General features: G+C 41.3%; 1 long non-coding RNA gene across 1 annotated transcript; it reads right to left on the bottom strand.

The window, feature by feature from the left end:
- Positions 1 to 8: 8 nt before the first annotated feature.
- Positions 9 to 16,557, bottom strand: LOC149916711 (uncharacterized). Its single transcript, XR_016468926.1, has 3 exons — positions 16,279 to 16,557; positions 8,803 to 9,084; positions 9 to 145 (listed from the first exon to the last, which is right to left on the bottom strand). It is a non-coding gene; the product is annotated as an uncharacterized LOC149916711 (long non-coding RNA).
- Positions 16,558 to 17,380: the final 823 nt, after the last annotated feature.

The raw sequence follows: 17,380 nt of genomic DNA, 5'->3' as shown, positions 1-17,380 counted from the left end.
CTTGCTAGTATAATTGTATTTGCTTTTCTTGTTGCCTTTGCTTGCTTCATCCACACCAGTAGATGTGTTGAGAAAACTGACTGGGAGAAAAGAGGTCATTCCCTGGTCCTGGTTACAAAGACAGCACAGACACAGCCCATGGTGACTGAAAAACAAGGAATAAAGAGGTTCAAGACTGTACTGCAAAAGTGTATTGCAACTGCAGGTTGCTTAAAGAAGTAGAAGCAAAGGGAATGTCCACAGGTTTGAAAAAGTGGCCTGCAACTACACAATATTCATTGTTTCAGAAAGGAGATTTAACGATGCAAAATCTTTGGCAAGAAAACAGTTGTTTTTAGGGATCAAATAGAGAGAGAAATAGTGCTGGGGACCTAGACTCCATTTAGGACATAATACTTGTCTTGTCTCTACACATGAAAATATTTTAAATTACTAGCTGAGAGATCAGGGGTCCTGAACCATGGTATGTTCATTATTGTTGATTGCATGTACTGTGTCATATCACTTAAAAAATTAAAAACATTAATGGCACTGAAATTTCAAACTGGGTGCACGTACCACTGTGCATAACAACTGACAAGCTATTATCTACGTTGATTAAAACTCTTAGTGCTAGTGTTTTAGCTTCTCCAAAAGCAAGGAATAAACAATTTGAATGTAGGCTTTATCAGTATTTGTACTTGTAATAAAACCAGGAATATTCATAGAATCATAGAATTTTTTTTTGAGTTGGAAGGGACTCTTACAGACCATTGAGTCCAGTTCCCCAGTAATGAACAGGGACACCCACAGAGGTCAGAGACCTCAGAGGCCTGTCCAGCCTGACCATGAATATCTCCCCACTGCCATAATGTTGTCTTGCCCCAGACCTATACAAGACTACAAAGTGAGTCACCAGCTCTGGATTCCTACTTAGGAGGGGTTTGCCATCAAGATAGACAGCAAGTCTCCATGTAACCCTCTCCTCTAGGCATCAGCCCTGGGAAACATGCTGCCAAATATTCTTCAGAAAAGCATCTTAGAGAGGTTTCTGTGAGCAGATGGGGGACATTTGATGAAGCAAACGGATGCTGGGTAAGCAGTAATTCTCACTCAACAACCAGCCTGGGGGCTCCATTCTTTCTTCATTTCCATTCTTTCTGATGGAAATGTCCTTGAAACTTAATTGAGTTTGCATGGAATTTTACACTTTTTGGATTTCTAATCTTTCTCATCATTAATCCTTAAATATGTGTTCCACAGTACCACTAACCAATCATAGAAAAATAATTTAAAATAATCATGTATCAAACTTTTTTAAAATTCTATTTGGTAGGTAGGAGACCTAATTACAGGCATGGGACTTTAATGTATGTGCTGAAAACTGAAACTCAATATCTACTTTTTCATTGCTCTTCAGCAACCTGAGCAAATAGATTACCTCCTGTGATAGGTTTCTGACAGTCCCTCTTAGTTTGACAGTTATTTTAGAGAGAGTCACTTTTGTATATAATGAAAGGAAAAGTTGCCAAGCATACGTACATATTTTATTAATTTTATAATTAATTTATTAGAATTAAAAGCAATTTCTATCGAAGTGTTTCCTTGAAATTGCAACAAAAAAAATATATAAATATTAAAAACAATAAAACAAAACAAGACATTTTCTCCCAGAAATACCAGGACTCTTAGAAATACCTCACGTTTCATCTCAAGAATACTGCTTTCCACTCCTCAAGATCACACTGACTCCCATCACAATGGCCTTTTCTCCCACATACACCAGCTTTCTCCCAAATACACGACATTTTCTCCCACATACACCCGTTTTCTCCCAAAGATGGGACATATTCTCCCAGAAATGCCAGCTTATTCTTTAAAAAACGGCCTTTTTTTCCCAAAATACCAGCTTTCTCACAAACACCTGTCATTTTCCAACCAAGTCTGCTACTATCTCCCAGAAACAGCCGGTTTCCGAGAAATACCTGACGTTTGCTCTCCCAAATACTACTTGACACTCCTCCAGAGGACATTGTCTCCCCTATTTACCACGTTGTCTCCCCAAGAGACCACTTGGCACACCAAAAAGACCACCGTTGCTCTCCAGTACAAGATCTTCTTTCCCACCGGTTCCCACTTTTCTCCCCCAGCTATGTCATTTCCTCCCAGAAATGCCACTTTTCCCTTGGAAATTTCACCTTCTCTTCCAAAAAGAGGAGATTTGCTCCCAGAAATACCCCTTCTCTTACAACTGCCACACGCTTTCTCCCCAAAAAGCCTCCATGACAATGCCAAATGGGACACTTGCAGCCAAGAAGAGGACACCTTCTCTCAGAAAGACCACTTTTCTCCCCAAGAGAGGAGATTTTCTCCCAATTGGATGACATTTGCTGTAAGAAAGACCTGTTTTCTTCCCTCAAGAGGACATTGTCTTTCCCACTGAGGACGTTTTCTCCCAGAAGTGCCGCTACTCTGTGAAATACCTCCATTTCCTCCCAAATCTACTCCATGACACGCCTCAGGATGACACTTACTCCCCGATTTGGGGCATTTTCTCCCAGAAATACCACTTCTCTCCCAAAGGGATGGCCTTTTCCCTCTCTAGCATCTGTTTCCTCACCAATACCTGGCATTTTCTCCCAGAAACACCAGCTTTCTCACAGATACATCACCTTCCCCCCCACATCAGACCTCTTCTCCCAGAAATACCAGGACTCTGCTGAATATTTCCCATTTCCTCCGGAACATACAGCATTACACTCCGCAAGAGGACAGTTTCTTTCAGAAATGTGGCATTTTATCACAGATACACCATTTTTATGCCCAGTAGAGCTCCTTTTCTCCCAGAAATAGCACTGCTCTTAGGAAGAGCTCCCATTTTCTAACCAAAATGCTGCTTTACACTCCTCAAGATCACACTTACCCCCATCAAGATGGCAGTGTCAAAGAAATACCAGCTTCTGCCCCCAAAATGGGACTTTGGCTCTCCAAAACAAGACATTTTCTCCCAGAAATACCAGGACTCTTAGAAATACCTCACGTTTCATCTCAAGAATACTGCTTTCCACTCCTCAAGATCACACTGACTCCCATCACAATGGCCTTTTCTCCCACATACACCCGCTTTCTCCCAAATACACGACATTTTCTCCCACATACACCCGTTTTCTCCCAAAGATGGGACATATTCTCCCAGAAATGCCAGCTTATTCTTTAAAAAACGGCCTCTTTTTCCCAAAATACCAGCTTTCTCACAAACACCTGTCATTTTCCAACCAAGTCTGCTACTATCTCCCAGAAACAGCCGGTTTCCGAGAAATACCTGACGTTTGCTCTCCCAAATACTACTTGACACTCCTCCAGAGGACATTGTCTCCCCTATTTACCACGTTGTCTCCCCAAGAGACCACTTGGCACACCAAAAAGACCACCGTTGCTCTCCAGTACAAGATCTTCTTTCCCACCGGTTCCCACTTTTCTCCCCCAGCTATGTCATTTCCTCCCAGAAATGCCACTTTTCCCTTGGAAATTTCACCTTCTCTTCCAAAAAGAGGAGATTTGCTCCCAGAAATACCCCTTCTCTTACAACTGCCACACGCTTTCTCCCCAAAAAGCCTCCATGACAATGCCAAATGGGACACTTGCAGCCAAGAAGAGGACACCTTCTCTCAGAAAGACCACTTTTCTCCCCAAGAGAGGAGATTTTCTCCCAATTGGATGACATTTGCTGTAAGAAAGACCTGTTTTCTTCCCTCAAGAGGACATTGTCTTTCCCACTGAGGACATTTTCTCCCAGAAGTGCCGCTACTCTGTGAAACACCTCCATTTCCTCCCAAATCTACTCCATGACACGCCTCAGGATGACACTTACTCCCCGATTTGGGGCATTTTCTCCCAGAAATACCACTTCTCTCCCAAAGGGATGGCCTTTTCCCTCTCTAGCATCTGTTTCCTCACCAATACCTGGCATTTTCTCCCAGAAACACCAGCTTTCTCACAGATACATCACCTTCCCCCCCCCACATCAGACCTCTTCTCCCAGAAATACCAGGACTCTGCTGAATATTTCCCATTTCCTCCGGAACATACAGCATTACACTCCGCAAGAGGACAGTTTCTTTCAGAAATGTGGCATTTTATCACAGATACACCATTTTTATGCCCAGTAGAGCTCCTTTTCTCCCAGAAATAGCACTGCTCTTAGGAAGAGCTCCCATTTTCTAACCAAAATGCTGCTTTACACTCCTCAAGATCACACTTACCCCCATCAAGATGGCAGTGTCAAAGAAATACCAGCTTCTGCCCCCAAAATGGGACTTTGGCTCTCCAAAACAAGACATTTTCTCCCAGAAATACCAGGACTCTTAGAAATACCTCACGTTTCATCTCAAGAATACTGCTTTCCACTCCTCAAGATCACACTGACTCCCATCACAATGGCCTTTTCTCCCACATACACCCGCTTTCTCCCAAATACACGACATTTTCTCCCACATACACCCGTTTTCTCCCAAAGATGGGACATATTCTCCCAGAAATGCCAGCTTATTCTTTAAAAAACGGCCGCTTTTTCCCAAAATACCAGCTTTCTCACAAACACCTGTCATTTTCCAACCAAGTCTGCTACTATCTCCCAGAAACAGCCGGTTTCCGAGAAATACCTGACGTTTGCTCTCCCAAATACTACTTGACACTCCTCCAGAGGACATTGTCTCCCCTATTTACCACGTTGTCTCCCCAAGAGACCACTTGGCACACCAAAAAGACCACCGTTGCTCTCCAGTACAAGATCTTCTTTCCCACCGGTTCCCACTTTTCTCCCCCAGCTATGTCATTTCCTCCCAGAAATGCCACTTTTCCCTTGGAAATTTCACCTTCTCTTCCAAAAAGAGGAGATTTGCTCCCAGAAATACCCCTTCTCTTACAACTGCCACACGCTTTCTCCCCAAAAAGCCTCCATGACAATGCCAAATGGGACACTTGCAGCCAAGAAGAGGACACCTTCTCTCAGAAAGACCACTTTTCTCCCCAAGAGAGGAGATTTTCTCCCAATTGGATGACATTTGCTGTAAGAAAGACCTGTTTTCTTCCCTCAAGAGGACATTGTCTTTCCCACTGAGGACGTTTTCTCCCAGAAGTGCCGCTACTCTGTGAAACACCTCCATTTCCTCCCAAATCTACTCCATGACACGCCTCAGGATGACACTTACTCCCCGATTTGGGGCATTTTCTCCCAGAAATACCACTTCTCTCCCAAAGGGATGGCCTTTTCCCTCTCTAGCATCTGTTTCCTCACCAATACCTGGCATTTTCTCCCAGAAACACCAGCTTTCTCACAGATACATCACCTTCCCCCCCCACATCAGACCTCTTCTCCCAGAAATACCAGGACTCTGCTGAATATTTCCCATTTCCTCCGGAACATACAGCATTACACTCCGCAAGAGGACAGTTTCTTTCAGAAATGTGGCATTTTATCACAGATACACCATTTTTATGCCCAGTAGAGCTCCTTTTCTCCCAGAAATAGCACTGCTCTTAGGAAGAGCTCCCATTTTCTAACCAAAATGCTGCTTTACACTCCTCAAGATCACACTTACCCCCATCAAGATGGCAGTGTCACAGAAATACCAGCTTCTGCCCCCAAAATGGGACTTTGGCTCTCCAAAACAAGACATTTTCTCCCAGAAATACCAGGACTCTTAGAAATACCTCACGTTTCATCTCAAGAATACTGCTTTCCACTCCTCAAGATCACACTGACTCCCATCACAATGGCCTTTTCTCCCACATACACCCGCTTTCTCCCAAATACACGACATTTTCTCCCACATACACCCGTTTTCTCCCAAAGATGGGACATATTCTCCCAGAAATGCCAGCTTATTCTTTAAAAAACGGCCGCTTTTTCCCAAAATACCAGCTTTCTCACAAACACCTGTCATTTTCCAACCAAGTCTGCTACTATCTCCCAGAAACAGCCGGTTTCCGAGAAATACCTGACGTTTGCTCTCCCAAATACTACTTGACACTCCTCCAGAGGACATTGTCTCCCCTATTTACCACGTTGTCTCCCCAAGAGACCACTTGGCACACCAAAAAGACCACCGTTGCTCTCCAGTACAAGATCTTCTTTCCCACCGGTTCCCACTTTTCTCCCCCAGCTATGTCATTTCCTCCCAGAAATGCCACTTTTCCCTTGGAAATTTCACCTTCTCTTCCAAAAAGAGGAGATTTGCTCCCAGAAATACCCCTTCTCTTACAACTGCCACACGCTTTCTCCCCAAAAAGCCTCCATGACAATGCCAAATGGGACACTTGCAGCCAAGAAGAGGACACCTTCTCTCAGAAAGACCACTTTTCTCCCCAAGAGAGGAGATTTTCTCCCAATTGGATGACATTTGCTGTAAGAAAGACCTGTTTTCTTCCCTCAAGAGGACATTGTCTTTCCCACTGAGGACATTTTCTCCCAGAAGTGCCGCTACTCTGTGAAACACCTCCATTTCCTCCCAAATCTACTCCATGACACGCCTCAGGATGACACTTACTCCCCGATTTGGGGCATTTTCTCCCAGAAATACCACTTCTCTCCCAAAGGGATGGCCTTTTCCCTCTCTAGCATCTGTTTCCTCACCAATACCTGGCATTTTCTCCCAGAAACACCAGCTTTCTCACAGATACATCACCTTCCCCCCCCCACATCAGACCTCTTCTCCCAGAAATACCAGGACTCTGCTGAATATTTCCCATTTCCTCCGGAACATACAGCATTACACTCCGCAAGAGGACAGTTTCTTTCAGAAATGTGGCATTTTATCACAGATACACCATTTTTATGCCCAGTAGAGCTCCTTTTCTCCCAGAAATAGCACTGCTCTTAGGAAGAGCTCCCATTTTCTAACCAAAATGCTGCTTTACACTCCTCAAGATCACACTTACCCCCATCAAGATGGCAGTGTCACAGAAATACCAGCTTCTGCCCCCAAAATGGGACTTTGGCTCTCCAAAACAAGACATTTTCTCCCAGAAATACCAGGACTCTTAGAAATACCTCACGTTTCATCTCAAGAATACTGCTTTCCACTCCTCAAGATCACACTGACTCCCATCACAATGGCCTTTTCTCCCACATACACCCGCTTTCTCCCAAATACACGACATTTTCTCCCACATACACCCGTTTTCTCCCAAAGATGGGACATATTCTCCTAGAAATGCCAGCTTATTCTTTAAAAAACGGCCTCTTTTTCCCAAAATACCAGCTTTCTCACAAACACCTGTCATTTTCCAACCAAGTCTGCTACTATCTCCCAGAAACAGCCGGTTTCCGAGAAATACCTGACGTTTGCTCTCCCAAATACTACTTGACACTCCTCCAGAGGACATTGTCTCCCCTATTTACCACGTTGTCTCCCCAAGAGACCACTTGGCACACCAAAAAGACCACCGTTGCTCTCCAGTACAAGATCTTCTTTCCCACCGGTTCCCACTTTTCTCCCCCAGCTATGTCATTTCCTCCCAGAAATGCCACTTTTCCCTTGGAAATTTCACCTTCTCTTCCAAAAAGAGGAGATTTGCTCCCAGAAATACCCCTTCTCTTACAACTGCCACACGCTTTCTCCCCAAAAAGCCTCCATGACAATGCCAAATGGGACACTTGCAGCCAAGAAGAGGACACCTTCTCTCAGAAAGACCACTTTTCTCCCCAAGAGAGGAGATTTTCTCCCAATTGGATGACATTTGCTGTAAGAAAGACCTGTTTTCTTCCCTCAAGAGGACATTGTCTTTCCCACTGAGGACATTTTCTCCCAGAAGTGCCGCTACTCTGTGAAACACCTCCATTTCCTCCCAAATCTACTCCATGACACGCCTCAGGATGACACTTACTCCCCGATTTGGGGCATTTTCTCCCAGAAATACCACTTCTCTCCCAAAGGGATGGCCTTTTCCCTCTCTAGCATCTGTTTCCTCACCAATACCTGGCATTTTCTCCCAGAAACACCAGCTTTCTCACAGATACATCACCTTCCCCCCCCCACATCAGACCTCTTCTCCCAGAAATACCAGGACTCTGCTGAATATTTCCCATTTCCTCCGGAACATACAGCATTACACTCCGCAAGAGGACAGTTTCTTTCAGAAATGTGGCATTTTATCACAGATACACCATTTTTATGCCCAGTAGAGCTCCTTTTCTCCCAGAAATAGCACTGCTCTTAGGAAGAGCTCCCATTTTCTAACCAAAATGCTGCTTTACACTCCTCAAGATCACACTTACCCCCATCAAGATGGCAGTGTCACAGAAATACCAGCTTCTGCCCCCAAAATGGGACTTTGGCTCTCCAAAACAAGACATTTTCTCCCAGAAATACCAGGACTCTTAGAAATACCTCACGTTTCATCTCAAGAATACTGCTTTCCACTCCTCAAGATCACACTGACTCCCATCACAATGGCCTTTTCTCCCACATACACCCGCTTTCTCCCAAATACACGACATTTTCTCCCACATACACCCGTTTTCTCCCAAAGATGGGACATATTCTCCCAGAAATGCCAGCTTATTCTTTAAAAAACGGCCTCTTTTTCCCAAAATACCAGCTTTCTCACAAACACCTGTCATTTTCCAACCAAGTCTGCTACTATCTCCCAGAAACAGCCGGTTTCCGAGAAATACCTGACGTTTGCTCTCCCAAATACTACTTGACACTCCTCCAGAGGAGGAGGTGTTTCTGGACAGATTGATGCTTTTGTTTTGTTCATAACTCACGGACTTTGCATGTTCATAAAAGCTGTTACATACTTTGGAAAGTTCAGGCATACCTTCAATCCTCCTCTGTATTCAATTCCTACTGACTTCATAGTAACTGCTGTTCCCAGCAGAGCTCAATGACAGCCGGCGCAGGATCGGGGCTGAATTTGAGGTAGCAGTCACTGGCTGAAAGGAATTCCTGTAATATGCTGCACTCCCCGAAGTACGATATTCAGTGGAATTTTGACGGGCTGGGCTTGACAGATTTACTGAATTATGTGCAGAATCCATAGAGTCCTCAGAAAAGCGATGCTCTTTGGAAGTGCTGTTTTCTTCTATACGTAACGTTTCTGCTACAGAAAACAAAAGCATCAATCTGTTCAAAACGATGTTCAAAACGATGGGCTTTGTAGCTTTGTTATTTAATTCCTTGCTATGTTCTCTTGAAGATAATAACAAGCTCCAAGCCTGTTAACAAGTCTCCTGTGAGACAAGACTTACTGAAGAATAGTCATTCTCAAGTAATCACTGGTCCTTTACTACATTAAAAAATTTCCAGTAAAATGTCTAATAGACAAGTTTGAGACAGTCTTCCATAAATCATCTCAGCTGTATATGTTAAATATTATGAGCATGATGTGGACATAAGGTTTGATTTTTTTTTTCATTGTCTGATATTAGCATTAACACATATGCAATCTCAGTCAAGCATTTTCATTATCTTTCTTAATGGTTATCTTCTGAGAATTTGTTTAGGAGTGCATTATGTTTCTATTTTTTATAAATATAAAAAGAATTTTTTAACATAAAAAAACCTCTCATGTTAACTAGCAAATGTTTAATTTGTTCTACACAGTAGAGGGAGTCTCTAACTTCATATGCAAGAGGACAATTATCATCTGTAGATCTCCATATGTTCGGAGACAATAGCCATCACAAAAAACTGAAGAGACTACATGCAGAGCTGCAGAAGGCTGTAAATCCTAGACTCACATGCACACTAACACAATACAGTCTGATCACAATGCTGCAACTACGAGTCGTTAAACATCAGTGGGAACACCACTCCATTCTCTCATCATTGTATGTTCTCAGCTCCACTTGCACTAGGCCAACATCTAGCCTGAGGAAGAAGTTGGAAGCCTGATGCAAAAATCTGCATGAAACAAATGCTGCTTTGGCAAGAGAGTTAAGAGCTGGAAAATATAGCTAACAGGTTCACAGAAGTGTAAACTCCACATTACCATCTTGAAAATTACTCTATGAAAGTTATAAAACATATGCTAGTGGAGCAGCATATTCTTGGGGGTAACTGGTACAATCTGTGAAACAAGTTCCTAGAATATGGTCTTTATTACTCTTCGTATATGACAACTTCCAATAATTTCTTGGGAAAATTCCAGAATTAAATAAAGGAAGAGTATTTTCCACAAACAAACAAACAACAGCAACAAAAAACACACAGAGAGCTTTTTAAGCACGTTTAACTTGTTCTATTAGCAATTACGTTCTCTCTCCTGAAGTCTGTATAAAACTGGAGTTTAGTGAAGAACTTGAGGTGTATTTCACAGTTATGATCTTCAGGCAACATTATCCCAAAGTGGAACAAAGACACCCAGAGAACCGGTTCCCTACTTAGTGAATTCAGTAAAGCAAGACATGCAATCCACCATAACATCTTCTATTAAACACAACACTTGTGGCAAAAAGAAGCTTTTAAGTCCACAAGCCCTTCTCTTTCAAGTACACAATCCTCAAGACAATAATGATAAACTTTCTAGTTTGATCTGTATCAAAAAAGCAAAGCAGTGGCTACTGAGGTTTTCGGAGAAAGCAAACTTTTATTTGTCGGCTTGAAGTAGCTGCAGCAACTTGCTAAAAGGAAAGCAATAGCCATCTTTCTATAGAATTTCAGAGGTACTAACAGACACAATCAATGATAAGCACTATAATATTAAAGGAAACAAATGAGAAAATTAGATCAGTAGAGAATGAGACCACCAAATGAAGTCTCAGTGCAAGACTGAAAGGCAGAAGTAATACTTCAAATGGCTACAGAAAAGCACTATGAAGGAGTCCAAAACTTGTAGATTGAAACTTCGTAAGTTTTTAAAGGTATGATGAAATACTGGAAGCAATATTCCACACCAGAAAGTTTCAACAGGAGTATTTCAGCAAATATCAGCCAACTCCATACAATGTCTTATGAAGGAATCTTTTTATAGTAATCAAGCAGAGATCCCAAATACATCCGTTAAATAATCATTTTATGTCACTCTTTCCATGATCGCTCAAGACATAAAGGGTTTTAAATTGACTATTTTACAGAAGAATTTAATTGCATTTACTCCAATTATATCCCAGGTTTCTTTCTGATACTACAGATCCTAGTTAAGCAACTGTAAATAGGGATGGCAAAGAGAAACTCTGCTTTGATTCCCAAGACACTAGCATTTGAGCTTAGAATCAGAAAATCATAGAATGGCTTGGGTTGGAAGGGACCCTCAAAGATCATGAAGCTCCAACCCCTCCACCATATGCAGGGCCACCAACCTCCCTATTAAATATTAGACCAGGCTGCCCAGGACCTCATCCAACTGGCCTTGAACACCTCCAGGAAGAGGGGTGTCCACAGCCTCTCTGGGCAGCCTGTTCCAGCACCTCACCATTCACTCTGTAAAGAACTTCCCCTGATACTCAACCTAAATCCTCCCTCCCTCAACTTAAAGCCATTTCCCCTTGTCCTGCCATTATCTTAAGCTTATCTTAACATAGCTCCTCAGGTCACATACACAAGGTGGGAAAACTGGCATACTTCATAGGATGATCATCTTTTAAAATAGGTGTTTCTGTCCAGCAGCTATACTATCCCAATCCACTCCCTTTCAATTCATCTAGCCTCCCTACAAACCAACCCCAACTGCAGTCTTGTTATTGAAAGCACGGTAACAGGTATGAGAGCTGATTCAGAATTGGTGTCTGACAAATACAGTTTTGCAATTAACGGAGCAACAAATGACTCTTTTCCTACTTCGACATGTGGAGCAGATGCGAGTAGTAGAGGGATGGAATGAGAACAAGTTTTTTTCTGTTACAAACAGAATTCACATTCTTACTCTCAACTATTCCAAAATTCAACAGATTTCAATGCTCTCTGATTTAGGTTTTGTAACAGAAAACTGAACATCCCTCATCTGCTTAAGCCTTCAAAGAATGCTTCTGCCACTTCAGTTTTGTTAGATTTGTAATATGGAATCAGCACTCTCTTGACCTTTGCCCTGTGAAATAAATTGTTATGCTGCTCCTTTAATGTATTTCCATCCATTACTGCATGGATGGCATCACATCTGCAATAGAACCCAACATTCACCACCAAGTAACCAATCGATGCCTTGTAAAAAAGGGCTGATCTGAAATAATAAACACATTTTCCTTACTCTGTCTTGTATCTGAACAGGTATTAACCAGACCCAGTTGTACCACAGCACTGGTAAAATACTGAAAGCAGAAGGCACTGCCATGTGATCTTATGCTGTAAGGCAGGCCCTGTAAGTAATAACTGAAGTTTTATTCTCAAGTCAGCACCAGACACCAAGGCTTCATACATGTATGAGTCCCAATTAGGAAGTTCAGCTTTTCAAAAACCAGAGTTAAATATGTTAAAGGCTGCTATTTAATGATTTCACAATGCAGCAAGCTGTTAATGACAGGTAAATTCAGCAGAAGTAGAACTTCCATATGCAGAAGATCATTAACAACATCAAATTTACTACATCTAAGAGCCACTAACAGAGCCCAGTAAGCCATATCAATTTTATCTACAAATATCAGTCTTCCAGAGGTGAGTTTTTGCACACTTGAAATGTACAAAAGATCAATGAATAATTGTCTCACCTGAAGCTGGAAAGCATCAGTTTTTCAAGTTAATTTGGTATAGACTTTCTGCACCGAACGTTTACTGTTTCAAGACCTCAAGAGGAGATGAGCAATTGCTTGCGCATCCGTTGTTATAAATCTAGATTACAAGTATCTGTGTGTATATGTAGATATCCATGCCATAATTATTATGCTTTTCTTTTTCTCTATCTCATTTTTTCCCTCATTTCTCCTCTCCATCTCACTGAGATGGGGGCAGTGAATGAACAGCCACGTGATGCTCAGTGATCTGCTGGGTTAAACCCCAGTGCATCACCATATCTTAAAGAACTTGCACGCTGTAAAAGATTTCTTCTTTTAAGAACGTTGCAACAAAACATTGCTGGCATGCATCACCACTGAAATTCTGACTACAGAAACTCATCTTGTCATTTGATATTTTACCATTAGAGAAATCCATCCTGCTGTCAACGCTACAGTGATGAAACTCCAACTTAATTCTAAAAAATCTAGGTGGCAGAGATACCACAAGAATGGACTTGAACGAGTGATTACAAAGAGACTGAACATGGGCCAACATCTTTAACTTATTAACTTCCTTCCTTGCTCCCTAAATATTTAGAATGATGGTAGTACTATAGTAGTAGTAGTTAATGATAATTTTCCCTTTTTGTGATACTTGGTGAGATTCCTAAAAAACTTACTGTTGCAAATGCCACCACTACATAGGTAAATAATTACAATTACGTTATCTGAATCCTTTGGTTATTTCTAATTAGAAAGACACTACAACAGGAACAAACTTGTAAATTATGCTTAGGGTTGGAAAGAATCAGTGTGAACACCAGGTTTATGCATCAATTTGTCTTCTCAGGCAGCTTTCTGTTTTTGAGTTTCCAAATGGTAAGCAGAGCTTTAAAGGATCACATTTGGTTAGTGGCAGATGCATTTTCAAAAAAAAAAAAAAAAAAAACACAAACCCACAAAAATTACAAGAAAGCCTTTATTCACAAGTCTGAAATAAGAAGCATACCCATATTGCGTTACAGAAGAAGACAGATATTACATGCAAAAACAAAGAAAACGCCCCAGCTCTAGCATATTTTATGCTTCCTTAGGAAATCAGAAGCGTGACTGACTTATACTGTTAAGTGAGCCTATGGTTAGGGTTAATGCAAGTACACGAGCTAGCATCAACAATAACACACTACCTCTCGTTTGCTTTCATTGTGTGGTGATCAGTGCAGGTGCCTAGAGTTTAAGAGTCAGTACCACAGGAATAAATCCTGGACCCACGGGTTTCCATGGCCCATTCACATTTTTTCCAGACTCCAATGTTTGAATGGAAACCTAATGATTCACATGTGGCTCAGACACAAGGCTCTCTACCTCCTGTTTGGGGAAAAGGTCTCGGGAGGCATATTTCTGCTAGGAGCTCAACCAGTTCTGGAGAGCAAATGGGCTGTGAGACCCAGCACAGCCTGATCTCCTGGTATTTACTTCAAGGTAGCACTATCAGCTGCAGCAAACATTCAGATAACTTCATAATAGCCTCACAGGTAGTCTTACATGGCCCTAGGGAAATTACTTGTTCTCCACATCTTAATTTCTCATTTTGAAAAGAAGCACTGAAAAGAATAATATTATCTTAGAGTTGTCAGGAGGATAAAGCAAGAAACATCTGAGGCCATCTGAATGCCCCAAGTCACACCATGAGAAAAATCCACAAAAAAAAGAAAACAGGATTCAGTGCAAACACAGCTCCCTTGTACTCCAAACATCTGAGGGCAACCATAGGAACTCCAAGCAAAGGAGTGGGATCCAGATCTACAGGCTCAACTCTCTGCTCTGCCTGGGAACAACATAAGCTTCTTACTTCCAAGATAAATGCTAGGGCTGAAAATAAAAAGGAGCACTTCTGAGGTGCAACAACCTCAACCTCAAATGACAAATAAACAGGGAATGGAGCTTGTTTGTGCAACTCCAGCCCTTGGGATGAAGAGTCATTCTCATTTCTTTACTTTTCATTGTGTAGGTATGTTTCAAACAGCAAGCTCAAGCCAGGAGAAAGGCTGAGCACTAAACTATCAGACAAATGTGTCTGTCTGATAGTGAAGAAAATCACCCAAGAGACTGATTTAATTCTCTGCTTGAGAAGGTTTATCTGAACCTCAGTCTGTTTCATCCCACTAAATGACACAGACTCAGAGCTAGAAGCAGAAAAAAGGGGCTGACACCACCACCATGAGTGGGCTTGCTAATCAAGCCTTTAATTTCCCTTTGGTTACATTTGCTTGAATTGAAACCTTATGCATCAAGCAAAATTAAAATGGTTTGTGCTTTTGTTTTGAGTAAGAAAAAATCCTAAATTCAACTCCATTCAAAACAATTATTTTCTCTGGCAGCTGAACCAAAAGAACCCACTAATTATTCACACATATTGTAGCAAGATTATTTCATCCAAGTCCCAGCACGCAGCTTTCTACTATAGCAAATACAATACTTGCCATGAAAGTTCATCACAAAAGATTTAGATTTCTTTCCTTAATCTCTGATGCAGACAATTGTTTTTCTTGCCAGTCTTAAAGAAAAACCAACTATACAAAAAAAAAAAACAACTTTCAAACAAAAACTCTACAAGAAAATATTCTCACAATTTCATTCTGCAATTTCTCATTTAATTCTACTGTCTACACCCTACCTTCCTATTCAACTGCACAGTTGGTTTTCACAGAATCACAGAATGGCCAGGGTTGGAAGGGACCTCAAGGATCATGAATCTCCAACCCCCTGCCAATGCAGGGCCACCAACCTCCACATTCAGTGCTAGACCAGGCTGCCCAGGGCCCCATCCAATCTGGCCTTGAACACCTCTAGCGACGGGGCATCCACAACCTCTCTGAGCAGCCTGTTCCAGCACCTCACCACTCTCTCTGTAAAGAACTTCCCCCTGACATCCAACTTAGATCTTCCCTCCTTCAGCTTAAAACCATTTCCCCTTGTCCTGCTGTTATCTACCCTTTCAAAGAGTTTTAATGCGTTACATTAACCTTAGCCACATTTTGTTCTTCTCAAAATATATCCCTCAAAAATTTTTTATAAAATGACTTACGATTTGACTTATCACTCAGTGAGCCTCTCAGCAACCTATCCAACAAGATGATGAGAAGACAAGAGCTAAAAAACACAGGAAACCCACAAGGGCCTTGTGGCTCTGTAACACCTGAGAGAGCTCCAGCACTCTGCTTCAGGAGCAGCCCACAGGCTTCTTGAGCTTAGGACTACTGAGCTGACTTCTTTGAATCTAGCAGTAATTACAATAGTAATTCCTGTTCCTATAGGATTTTTGAATGAAAACATATCAGAACTAGATAGATTTTTTTTTTTTTTTTTTTTTTTTTTTTTTTTTTAACATCTGCTTTGTAAAATAATTACTTTCAACTATTCCATCATAGCCCACATTCACCACTGGCCTACAATTTAGTCCTTCTTCTAGAACAATAACAATCAGAATACTGGCAAAGCACATCTCAGTGTATTTTGTTCCAAAAAAAATGACTTGTTGGAATGAGGCACAACAAGGCACAACTATGTTATTATATTAATAATATAATAACATTTCATATGTTTTGCAAAAAATAAAGTAATACAAGTTTCAAACCCATACTTACACAGTTCCAGTAAACTTCTATTACAAAGTAGAAAAGAAGCATCTATCTTTTGAACAAACTTGTGCAGACACATAAGCAAGGACTACTGAAATTCTGCTATATGCAGGTCAGGGTGCTATGTTACAGACACTGTTAGATAGCAACATCTTTTACAAGGATTTAATTAAACCTGTATTCCACTAATCATCTTTCACACCTGGTGTTAATGTAAGGAGATTAAAGTAACACCAAGTCTTTTTACTGCCAGTGATAGAATTATGAATTGATGTGCTAACTGCCATACAGAGACTGCCTAGCCTAGAAGGAAAAAAAAAATGTCAAGCAGCAGCTATTCAGTTTGAGATGTAAGGATAATTTATCTGTAGGCATGGCATTAATATGTAGCAGAACTAAACCTATTCCTTAATAGAGGACATAAGAGAACGAACACTGACCTAAGAGACCAGGGAATGGGAGAAAGGAGGAAGCAGCAAATTTAACATGTGGAATCACTTGCCTGGAAGCTAAACAGATTAGCTGGAAACTTTTCACTCACTTGGTTAAGGTATTAAGAACACAAACATTATGTATGGATAAGATTATGAGAATGACTTGAATTAATAAAGCTGATACTCCACTCATACTGAGCTTACTTGACAAATGTATAGCTTGTATAGCTGCAGCTGTTGAGATGCACAAGCTCTGCTTATTACCAACAACCTAACTGTACAGTGTACATGTAATTCAACTTTGCTATTGCTAGACTCTGATTTAAGAACTGTTCAGAAAATCCTGGACTCCCAGTGATATAAAGTATACTCCACCAGGACTATCTTAATAAAGTAGTTCACAAACATACATTCTTGACTATGCTTAAGGAGTTACAAAAGTGATAGAATCTCACTGCAGGTTACTTCAGTTCTTTCTCCCTACCCTAGGTTCACAAACAAGTGAAGAAACAAAAAAATTAGAAACATCTTCACATACCAGTTATCATTTCTGCAAGCCGAGATTACAGCTTTGAGAGTGCGGGAGATATTTCCATCCTCCTGATGGCTGAGCCAAGAGGGAAAAAGGGGAGGGGAACAAAAAACGTCCATCTATGAGGCGAAAGCTCCCGAAC

The sequence above is a fragment of the Phasianus colchicus genome, chromosome 9 (genome assembly GCF_987193195.1).
Source record: "Phasianus colchicus chromosome 9, bPhaCol1.hap1.1, whole genome shotgun sequence".
Taxonomy (NCBI): Eukaryota; Metazoa; Chordata; class Aves; order Galliformes; family Phasianidae; genus Phasianus; species Phasianus colchicus.
Note: the sequence above shows the minus strand (reverse complement) of the source record. Positions and strands in the feature narration are given on the sequence as shown.